Source organism: Cupressus sempervirens, chromosome 7, assembly GCF_028749045.1.
Source record: "Cupressus sempervirens isolate cs-2001-9-10 chromosome 7, ASM2874904v1, whole genome shotgun sequence".
NCBI lineage: Eukaryota > Viridiplantae > Streptophyta > Pinopsida > Cupressales > Cupressaceae > Cupressus > Cupressus sempervirens.
The window spans coordinates 279996371-280009328 of record NC_143124.1 but is presented as its reverse complement, the minus strand read 5'-3'; the positions used below and the strand labels follow the sequence as shown (position 1 = coordinate 280009328).

At 32.2% G+C, this 12958-nt stretch overlaps 1 pseudogene; it reads right to left on the bottom strand.

Moving 5' to 3' along the window:
* Nucleotides 1-2649: 2649 nt before the first annotated feature.
* The window catches only part of LOC149546513 (caffeoylshikimate esterase-like), a 97025-nt pseudogene continuing 86716 nt past the window's right edge, over nt 2650-12958 (bottom strand).

Here is a 12958-nt window from a genome sequence, read left to right as displayed (position 1 = left end):
TATAAGTAGGAGGTCTTATAGAGTCTTAAGGGATAATCATTCATCTTGGAAAATAATATGTGGAAGAGGAGTCAACTTTGAAGAACTAGCAGCTGAGGCTTGGGAAACAAGGATATTGCTTGGTGGGATTGTGAGCACAAGTTTAGATCTTCCTTGTAGGCTTCTACTAGAGTGTGATTCTAGACTAGCCAAGGGTTTTGGGGTTGGATCTTGAGGGATCTTATAGAACTAAAATTGTAATTATTTTTATACTTGGCCCTAACCTGAAAGGCCTTATAGTTGGGCACATTACATGTAATCAAATATTTGTATATAAAGTGTTTTGGGTTGGTATCAGATCTTATATCTTGTGTTGTGTCTCCACTGTGTGGTTATTTTCTAGGGACTAGGATTTCTCCTTTGGGGATTCTCTTGCCTTTCTCTACATCACATGTAGTATCCCAAATGTACCTCAAAATAAATTTGACAAATTTCCAATGACTCTCATGAGGATCATGTGAGAATTGAGAGACAATGCCAGCTACAAAGGAAGGAACAAGATATGTGTGCATCAAGTATAACAAACTACCCACAAGATGTCTATATAAAGTAGAATCCACTATAGGAGTAGAGAAAGAGGTAGATAAAACAACACCCAACTAAAAAGGTGTGGGACAAGACTTGCATTCAAGCATCACTAGTAAATTTGGACCCAATTTTTGACAAATTTTGGTGAAATTTCAACCCATGTTGGTCGAAATTTTGACCAAGCAGTTCGTCACAATCTTTCTTGTCAAAATTTCAACCAAATTGTAGGTTGGTCAAAATTTTGACAAACATATTTGTCGAAAAGTATTTATTTCTACTGACCATGATTTGTCATTTTTGGTCAAAATTTTGACCAAATATTGGTCGAAACTTACCAAGAATCGGTCAAAATTTTGACCAAATCTTGGTAGAAAACTTTCAAGAATTGGTCAAAATTTTGACCAATTCTTGGTGGAAAACTTTCAAGAATTGGTTGAAATTTTGACCAATTCTTGGTGGAAAACTTTCAAGAATTGGTCAAAATTTTCACAAATTCTTGGTGGAAAACTTTCAAGAATTGGTCAAAATTTTGACCGATTCTTGGTGGAAAACTTTTCAGCATTGGTCAAAATTTTGACCAAACTAGGTTGTTTTAAAAAAATATATAGTGGGTGAATCTCACAATGAATGCTTACTTGTGGACTCTCTCTCTTTGATCATCTTCTTTGGTCACTTGACCAACACAATTTTAGAAGAGGCTTGGTAGTGGTTGCCATTCTATAGCGTGTCTATTCAGCTATTTTGAAGTTGATCTAATGGTGAGCCCTCATCTAGCATTAGGTGGCTACTTGGCACTCTAGCAATTTGTTATGAACCTATCATGGCTAATGGGAGATTTGATAATGAAAGCCCCCAGCAACCCTCCAATAGAATCAGTGTTGGTGTTCAAGAAAGACAAAAATTTTAGATTTTAAATATTGGCATTAGCATCCTTTCTATTGGAGGGTCATGAAGCATCTCGATTTCTATGCAAGGGTTCCCCAAATTTATCTCTATGCAACTTCATTGGCACAATTTGCAGAATGGTTCAACAATGGTTTTCATTCCAACATGTCGTTATGGTTGCCTAGAAATAAATCTGAAGGGCAAGCTGTCATCTAGTAGTTGGGCTTCTTATCATGAGTGACGAGGGAGCTTTTGTAATTGGAAGCTCCTTGTGGCCATTAGATAGAGCCATTTCCAAGAACAAGAAAAGGATGAATGCAATACTAGATTCCAAATGAAATCAATGACATTAGATCTATAAGAACAGAATGAAGTAGCAACTCACTTGCTATGCACAACTCCCTAAAGATGCTTTTCTTTCTCACTCCATTGGCACAAATTTGGGAGTGTGGTTCAATAGTAGTTGTTGTTCCAGTGTGTCATTACAATGATCTAGAAAGACATGCTAAGGGTGGAGCTTACATCTAGCACTTGGGATGTTTGTGCAAGCGAGTAAGGGAGCATCTGTTGTGCTAGCCTAGTTAGATAGAGTAGAGCTATTGGCACCATCACCAACCACAGATGAATATTAAGAGTAGAGTTTGAATCCATGAACCATTAGGGATATCAAGTTTGATATTCTCAAGGAGGCCCTTCAAAAAATCAACCACCACGAGGATGCACATGAAGATCTTCCATGATAATAAGGTTTTAGCATAAATGGAATCATTTTTGTGATAATCGCCAAAATTCAAACTCTCATTGGATCACTGCATCCATAGGTCAGGTGTCTTGATTGGGTTGATGTATCTACAAGACATGTGTCTTCATGGGACTATTGTGCTCATAGGTTGTACGCTTTCACGTAATTTTTAGCAACTTTATTTTGTTCAATCATGAGTGCATTCTTGCATATTTTACAGAATACTCGACCTATAAAAGAGCAAAACTTCACAAGCTAATGAGAACTATCAAGATCATAAAACCACACATCTTTTCCAGACAATGAAAAATTAACATGACTTCAATTGTTATTGAAGTTGTGAGTCTCAAGGTGCAAACATCAGCTGTTGGTGGCCAACTAGCTCTTAGTTCTTCATCACATAAATGCCACTAAAAAAATGCATATTTCACATGATAAGGTCATAGAAAGACTAATTTTTTTAATAACAAGATATTTTACTACATTTTCTTGAAATGGGCAAGGGCAAAGAGACAAACGTGGACCACATTAGGACTCTAGTTTATTATCCATCCAATCAAGGATCTCACTAACAACTTCATCTCGCTCATGTTCAAACAATAAATCATGAAAAAGTCCATCATAAACCTTTATTATTTTATGACTTGAAGCTGCTTGATCATATAAATCTTGAGATGTAGTAGGATCTGTCATGGTGTTTGCAGTTCCATGGAGGAATAAAAAGGGAACATTTACTCTTTTCATGTTTTGTTGCGAAAATGAGCAGATTCAAAGTACTTCATAGTTTGTTTGCACTCTAATTGGTCCAGTGTATACAAGTGGATCATAGTATTTAGCAATAAGTGCTTCTAGATCATGAGATATAGCTAATCCTCTCTTACTTGCTCCACTCAACTGATATCTTGGTAAAACAAGTGAAAATAATGGTGCAATTGCCTGCCATAATTCAAGCATACATTAATCAAAATCCTTTTTTTTTTTAATATAAGATTTAAAAAAACTAAAATCTTGTTCAAATTTTCTCTGTCTTAAAGCTGGTTTGAACCTTTTATTTTTATTTTTAATGTTAGCAACTTCTTAATTATTTTTTAAAGAAATTGATTTATGTATAAGTGCTAATATTAATGTATTGATCCTCCGGCCTATATTGATAGATGCCCCTAACATCATAGTACTCAATCATGAGTTCCATACTTCTTAAATGATCTTTGAATAGTTTAATATAGGATAGATGCTCTTAAAAATAAATCTAGTTCAAAATTTAGTGTCTTACCACAAAAATTGGATGTTAGTCCACACACACAGTGCTGGAGAAGTTGTGACAATTCCTCATACCATTTTCTTGACATTAGGATCTAATGCTACCTTCAAACATTTATTATATGAAAGTCAAGGTGAGTAGATGCTAGAAACATTTAATAATCATATTCACAGTAAATAAATGACAAGAGGTAGAAAAGTGATGTGTTTAATTACTTTAGGATTGAAAGCTAGAATTAGTAAATCCAACTTATTTATCAAAATCATGTCAATCAAGGAATTCTCCAAGTAGGATCTTAATAATTTGGAACCATTAAATCAAGAAGGAAATAATACTACCTTTAAGATAATTCCCCCTCCTTTTGAGTGGCCCAACAAAAAGCATGGCACTCTCGGTTATCTGATCTTACTTTTTGTAGAATCATTTTTTGTAGGATAAGGTGGTGTAATATATTATTGCATGATTATAATAATATCTTCCTATATTTGTTAAAATTATGGGAACTTGTTTATGCATACCATGCCTTCAACAACTTGATCTAGTGATGGTACATATCCATGCAACCCATCACTACCACCATGGCCTCTAAACCAAATGATTAAATAAGTATTCCCTACAAAGGACACCAAGGCCTATAAAAGAAACTTTTGCAGCTAATGGTTTGTATTCCTTATTAAGGAAAAATAAAGTGATAGCATGTCAAATCTTAGAAGGAGCTAAAGAATCTTGTACTCATGGATGCTTATAATAAATTATAATAAAGCATACAGATGAATATTTTTAATACATAATAAGCCAATGGTGGGCATTTATGAAAACTGATTTTAAACTATGTAGTTCAAATAAACTGAGCCAAAAGTGGTGCACAAAATAATAGAACTCGGTTTGCTGCCATAGAAATTACATCAAGAGAACGTAAAAAAATGTTGATAAAGAAATGTATGTTTTTAATTCAAATAAGACATCCAAAGAAAGGCATTAATACCCACAAAAATAGAGAAACACATAGACACAATAAACAAAAATTTAAAAAAATAGACATGGATACTAATAGTTGAGCATATGCTCTACCACAAGCACATAATTCTGTTCATTTTCTCTTCAAATCCCACGATGATCATGATATTGGATCCATCTTCCACACTGCCTTTAACAACCTTAGACTTTCCTTAGACTTCCCCAAGCTTCTTGTATTTCCCACTTAAAATACAACAGTAATACCATAGCTCTTTCTACAGCAAAAACAAAATTCAAAATCATGATTAATTTAAGAACCAAATGATATAAAGAATATACAGTCCAAGAAACATATGCATACATTACTTGTGTTGCCTTGTCCATTTAGATAAATCAAGAGGATATTGTTCATTCAATTTTTTAAATTTTAACATTTACAAAAATGAAAAACTTGAAAACCTTGTCTACACATTGCATCAACTTCCATACAATTACAATAACACCACAAGGATAATCACCCCAAATTGTTCAACCAAAATTATGATATAGACTCATACATCAATTTCTTGTTTTGACCTACACAATGTTTTGTATGCAGTCATCATATTGATGATTCTTTGTTTTCTTGTAAAATTTAGTATTTATAAGAATGATTGATGACCTACAATTTATCTATCAACAAGATAATATAAAAGTGGAAGACTCTTCAAAACCCATGATATTGAATTCAATGAAGAAGTTTACATTTCTAGAAACAAATTGTGTAACTAAGTAGAGACATTTTTCCTAACTGACTACTAGCAACAAGATACTTGTAATGAAAAAAAAAATAAGTATCATGATTCCTTCACTTATTGCTCTAATCCTTCTATGTTCCTCTTTTTTAGAACTTATTCTCACTCTTAACATTTATGAAATGCTCTATTCAGCTCTCTTACAACCACCTTCAAAGCCTTGTTTCAGTACTATCAAGTTATAGATCTCATCATGCATAATTTTGTAATACCATGAATGTGTGATTACGATGCAATGTAAATTGTGATTTTATTTTTACATATACAAAGATTATTCTCTTCTTTGGCATCAATTTATAATCCTCAAAATGTGAGGTTTTCAAGTACCATACATAACTGCTAAAAACAAATAAGTTGAGAACAAATCAAACTAGCTTACACACACACACACACACACACACACACACACACACACACACACACACACACGTCAAAGAAATATCCTCTTAAATCAAATTTTTCTAGATACCTTAGGTGCAAGGCAATGAATGGTGGCTTGCCCTATATTATACCAACAAGAGTGTGAGATAGACTCTGAATAGGTTCAACAACCTTGAATGCTTGGTAATTAGCATGGAAATAGAGCTTATGAATTGAATTAAAATAACTCAAGCAAAAAATGTGGAGAATTGAGCAACTTTATAGGTACAAGAACCAACTAGGCAACTAATCTACTTTTCAACTGTTCATATCAAAACATAAATTTGTCTGAATCATGATGATAAAATTGAGAATCAAATTGTAAGAGACTAGTACTAACCATTAAGTGATGCAAAATAGTCCTTAAGGAGGAAAAATTAAAAAGATTTAACTAAGAATGGCATGAAGCTTTTGAGTGTGAAGATATAGAAGACCCATACTCAAAAGTAAAGGAGACACTTGCCCTCCACAATTTGCTTTGGCATGAAAATAGAGTCAAATCATAATGGAAAAGAAAAAGAATAATCAAATACAGAAATTAATCTCAACACATACAAGCTTTTGGACAATGTGTTATTTTAACAAAGACAATGAGAGAAAGAAGAAAATCTGATGCAGAATGTAGAGTGATGGACAATTTGGGCAAGTCATATCCTATAATGACTATTGTTATGTGTAACTGTTACTAAAGGGTTTTTACCCTTCATTGTCTTAGACATGCATCATATAACATGAAATTTTTTATAGGGGTGATAAGTTGAAGTTCTATTTTGTTGAGAGTTCCTTAGAAGTAATGTCTCTCCTTTGATAACATTTTACAATTCTTGTATCATATCATAATTCAGTACAATCTTGTAAGATAAATGCTTTAAAGAATTGTAAAATGGACAATTGTTGCTATGCTATCCATAGACTTCACTCATTTGAAATTGAATTCTATTTTGTTTCTTAAAAGTCCCATTTTAGCATGTATAAATAAGGTAATTAAAGAATTTGTGAATGTATGTATGTTTTTTTTCATTCAATACAAATAATAGAGCATCACTATTAAGTTGTTTTTGCAGCAATATTTTTGTACTTTTCATTTTAAATAATTTGTTTTCATCTAATAGATATATATTTATGTTTTTGTTGTGATTTGCAGGAGGGGGCCTATCAAGTTTTTTCTTCAGAAAGTCAAAATCTTTTACATGTTTGGCAGATATTGCTTCAGTGAAGAAGCTTGCCAAGAGAAAAAAAATTCTTACAACAAGAGACGAAGAAATTTGTTATAATATAGTAGTAGCTAGGAAAGAAATCATTTTCACTCTTCACAAAATAATAGTTCTGGCATTTCCAATAAAGTGTTGCATTCTAGTAGAAGTATACTTGCTCTTGCTATTGCCATGAGCTAGTCAGATGACACTTTAGAAAGGAATGAAAAAGATATAGGCCTCCCTTTACTGCCACTGCAAGGGAAGTGTTAGAGAATTTTTATTTCTCCAAGATTATTCTCATTAGCAAATTTACAGGGTGCTTGATGTTGTCTCAAATTTATATTGGCCCTATTTTTTGGAAGTTTGATTGGGATATTTTGGTAATTCCCAAAGGAAGAAATATGGATAACTGGTGGTGGTAACTCTCCCCTAAGGATAAGTAGTCTCAAAATTAGATACCAATTCCATTAGGATAATTGCAAAAGCTACTACCTAATCACTCTATCTATATGAGTTACTGTTATTTGTAAATAGTTTAAGAACATTATATATGTAATATGATTTACTTCTTACTAACATCTGCTAAATTTGGGGCTTCTAAAATGTATCATCTATACAAAGTTGTATTTTAGTAGCTCATTTCTTAAGTAGTTTTTTATTGGCATTTGAGAAACTGTGTAGTGTTTGATAGTAGTCTACATGAATATGATTTGAAGCTTTATACATTTATGAGCTATTATGAATTTCTAATTTTACACATGTGTGTTTCATGTGTTGTGGTAGTGGGATGAATTGGCTAGTTTACTATTCATTTAAAAACCAACTATTCTTCATATAAGTCAGTGAAAAAACAAATTAAAATGACACACTTCTATGCATTGAGAGATCCCCAATTCGAGCAAAGAAACAAATTCTTGTAAACTTAATATTTTTGGTTGTTGTTTGGCTTTTAGCTATAAGATAGAACATATATACTTCAAGCCTTATAATGCTATTAAGAGGCCATCTAAATTACCATCACTAAATTTGTATGGTCTACCTACTAGAGGTAGGAAAGGTTTGAAGAGGTGATCTCTAGTTGAGTCCCTCAATTGGAAGTTTGTCATTTTCCTTTTTATTGGTAACATGCAAACCACAAAAAGAATGCAAAAAGATGTAGAATTTGGTCCAAATTGAAAGCATAAATGACATATGAATCCAATTAATATGCTAAACCACATAGAGCAATGCCTATGGGAGGTGGAGGGTGTTTCTATCATTGTAGGTGAAAATGAGAAGATTAGTGTGGGGCATTTGCCCAAGAAAGCCTATACTTGTAATGGTTGGTACCAAGTCTAGAGCTAGGAGATAAGGGAAGAATAGAAGAAATATTTCTCGAAGGTTACCAAGCAAGTCAATTTGATAGATTGGGCAAGAGTAATGTAGAAAATATAATTTTGACAACTTGGGCAAGTCATATCCTGCAATGGTTGCTATTACATTTAGCTATTGTTGAAATTCTCTTCATATCCTATTTGCAAGCAATGCTTCAGAGTTTGAGTTTACCTCTCAAATCCTCTAGCATATTTTAATTTTGGATAAGTGTAAAATTCAAAGAATGATTGACTCTAAAATCTTGAATTTTGGATGTTCTAAACTTTGAAGATGGAATTATATAACATTAGTTATGCTCATATGTTGGTCATGTCAGATTGATGCAATGCATTTTCCTATGACACTTGGTTCTAGAATTTGTTTGATACAATTCGTTTAAATGTTATGCTTACTAGTCCCATGATAGGGAACTTTTTTGTATCTACACAATTCAAATTTTAATCTACCAGAAGCTCTTCCCCTACACTTACTGATTTTATCACACATACAAAAACATAATTTCCCTTGCGTGCCTCGAATATACAATTCACCAACTTATTAGTTGACATAGGTTGAGAACTATTTATAAATCCTGCAATATTCCCAATTGCTTTTGGTCTTCCATTAATATACATAGTGAACATTTTACTTTGATCATTTTCTTTGCATTGCATATAATTTGGTGACAATGCATACCTACACATACTTTTTTTTATATTGCACAATCTGCATCCAATTGTTGTAATTGTAATAGGGTCCTACATACTCTATTAATTCAACAACTTTATTGTAACAAACATTTATGCTATCCATGGAAAATAGGCCCAAACCATTCATAACCTTCAAGTTCACCAACAACACTATAGCAGAGAGAAGAGTTGTTTGGGAGCCTTGATATAGGGGCTCATGTGCCTTCTCAAGTAAAGGTATATCAAGACCATCTTCATCATCATTATGAAATGTGCTAGTACCATCATCATGAGCATCTTCATCACCTACTCCAATACCATCTTCTTCAATCATGTCCTCTGGCACGTTATCATCTTCTTCTATGGGAGTGTTATCCTCAGCTTGGATATTCACACCTCCATGTTCCTCTAGTAGGAAATCCATTTTTAGCAATGGATGAAAATCGTGGCCCCCTTCAACAAGACCATGTTGCCTACAAGGACTCTAGGCTATTGTGATTAGAATTGTTTGATTCTTTAAGCCCTTACACTTTTTGTAAGGACAATTACTTTTATTAGCTTTTCTTCAGAACTGACACAACAATGTAGCCATTGTCTCATTATTTTGTTCTGGGTTCATATTGTCAGGTGTGGTCTTTCTTCACAGGAAAATATATTTTCAAAAGAATTGGACATGTTGTACTTAATGTTTATATAACATTCAGTTATTGTTGCCGAACTCTTTTAGGCCAGTTTATGCTTGATGATTAGTAGCATTATCTTTCAAATTATTAGATATTGTTTTCATACTTAGTTGATTATATCATGAGAGTACTTGGTACTAGTTACTTCATGTATGCATGAGTATACCTTGATGATGATTATTTACAGTCATTTCAGTTATATGATGATGGATTATTTATACGTGTTTTCTATGGATACTTACCCCATACTACATGTGTATGGTGTGCATGTATGTTTTTCTTTATGTATGATGTTTCTAATGTGGTTAAGGAAGGGAGTCATAGTCACCTGCTAGTCAGGATCTACATGATGCACCACTTCTTGCCATTGCTTATTTAGTTTAGAGTATATGTGTTTGTACATGCATGGATTTTATGTAGATTGCAGGTATCGGGTATCGACTTCCCTAAATTGCCAGGATGAGCATACCCTATCACAATATCTCAATGGTAAGAGCAAGGAGATAAATTCTTAAGTCCAAATCCTAACCTTTAAACCAATTGTCCTAGAAAATTAGGACAAGTATCTGAGATGATTACCCTTTTGAATTCATCGTATGACGTAAATTCATGATTATAACCCTTGAGTTTGATCTTGTATGTCATATTTTATGATGGGTTTTCATATTTCGTCTTTTAGGTCTTTGGTGATTTTTCTGTTAATTAAGTCAAATTAAAAGATTAATTAATGATTTAATGTAATGGAAAATTATTAAGATAATTTCAATATTTAATTAATTAGGGAATTAATTAAATAAAAATAATTAAATTTAAAGAGAAAATTATAGTTCTAATTTGAGAGCATAATAATATTAATTTAATTTAATAATAATATATTTCGGAGATCATTTTTTTAAAAATGCTAAATATTATTATTACTTAAGTTAATAAATATTATATTTAAAAAAATAACACTTCAAAAATTAAATAAAAAGTGAAAGAGGAGTTCATTTATTAAATATATTTTAAATTGCATAAAGTGTGCATGATTATCCAAAAAGTTAATAAAGAGTTTAAAAAAAAGGTTGTGATCAACAAGTTCCCTTGTGTGATCACACAATCAGTGCCCTGAATTTAGGGGAGAACTCCATATCAAAGATTGTGAGTTCTTTTCGCAGGGACCAGGATTTTTGGAGAAGGGATTTTTCAGAGAGAAGGTTTTGAGAGAAGAGAATTTTCTCATAATCTTTAGGTGATTGCATATTAGCATTAGACTCAGGTAGGGTCTTATGTTTTGATTGCTTAATGAATTATGTAATTAGATATTCCTGTCTACATTGTGTTTGTGGAATTTTTTTTCCAATTTTTTTTTGTATGAATCTTTCAATCTTTCATTCTGAATTTATTGATATTCATATCGAATTTATCTGTATAGCAGGATTGAAAAAAGTAATTAGAAGCCCTCATTCTGTAGATTTAAAAGTTATTAATTTAATCGAGAAGGGTTTTGAAAAGAAATGGAAAACTTTATAATATAAATTTGGCTGGTTTGTCATATTTTTCATATCAGGGTAAATTTGTAATTTCTATTTTATATATATATATATATATATATATATATATTGAGGTGGGGGCGGGGCCATTAATTCCCCACACCCCAATCTCCTTGTCACAACCATTAAAGCATGTGTGTGGCAGGTGGTACTGTTGCCTATGGCAGCAATAACACCTGCGGTCGAGGGGTTAAAGGTTGACAAGCCTTTTTAAAATAAATGCATCTTTCTTTTTTGTATTCAATTTTTTTTAAATTAAATTATTTAGAATTTTAAAATTAAATTATAATTTATTTATTAAAATTTTAATTTAGTTTAAATATGATTTAATTAAAAGTTAATTTTAATAAGATTTTATTAATTTATTTATTTATTTATTTATTAATTAATTTATTAATATATGATAAATAAATTAAAAAGAATTATTATTGAAATATAGTTATAAATAATTAATTTAATTAATTGTCGATAGAATGTTATAAATTGATAATGGGGATTCTTTATTTAAATTTTAATAATATTAAATAGTTGCCAACTAATTATTTAAAATTTAAGAAAATCTTTATAGAGATAATGCTTGCTTTAAGATCTTATGCTAATAAGGCGTTCATATTTAAATGTGAAAATGAATTGTGTTATATGGGATTATAGTAAACTTTATCAGACCAAAAATGTACAACGGAATGGAAACTTAAAACTAACTGTAAACTCAAACTACGTGTCTTCAAAATCAAATAAAACTATGAATTACACTATTTGTTAAGTGCTTTCTTGTATGTCACCTTTTGGGGATGGACTAGAGTATTGACCAATCAAGTTGTGTTACAAAAGGCTTGGGAGTTCTATGTTTTTGATATTATGACAATTTGATTACGATCTTTTATACTTAACCATGGTAATGAGTTTGGTATGCTTTATGATGAGTTTGTACTTATTGATCATTATTTCTTTTTAGTGTTCTTGTGTGAAATTGAGATGAATGGTATGGCCTATTTGATTTAACCTTTGAGTCTTTGATCAGTTATTTTTGGGATGTTTTCTAGTTGCGTGTAAAGAACTGAGGTGTCATTGTGAATTATCTTTTAATGCTTTCCAGTCATTTGTATAGGGCTGAGGTGAAAATTATGATTCTTTGATTTGTTCTTTTATGAGCCTAGGGTAGTTAATATGTATGTTAAGTTTGGAAGTGGTTTGCAATGGAGACTGGGGCCCAAAGTGGCTACTAGGGGAACCCATTGTAAATAGTTAATAAGTGAAAACACTACACTAAATGAGAGTAAAATGAACCTAATAAGAGTCTTTGTCTTTCCTTGCCCATGCCTTGAGTGTTAGTATAGACTAGGATGGGAGTAGAGAGGACACTTGGTTGCAACCAAGCATCGTTAGTATGCCTTGTTAGTACGAAAGGATACTAGTGCCGCATAGAGTCACTATGGGGGCAGACGATTAAAAGACTAGCTGGGTAACCCTAGAGTTGGTTTGTGTGATGACACTTGCCTACTAGTAGTATAGATTTCTTATGTGTCTTGTTTGCCTCTAGATTTAGATGTCGATTTATCTTGGAAACTTTGAGTTAGATTACTTTTAGGGTTTTCCTTGACCTAGATATTATGTTTGATTGTTGGGATTGATATCCTATTTGGGACTTGAGACTATCTCCTCAGTATGGTGGGAGTGGACCTTTTTGGGTTACAACAAGGTTGGGTGGTAGTGCTTTTTACTTTTACCATTGAGATCCATCTGTTGATGTCATGGCTAGAGTTGCTTGTTCTACATTTCCTTTCATTCTATCTTGGTGTATTATGATGGATGGTTATATTTATTTAATGGATCATTTTACTTATTGTATTGTACTTGTTTCATGGATCTGAAAGGGATG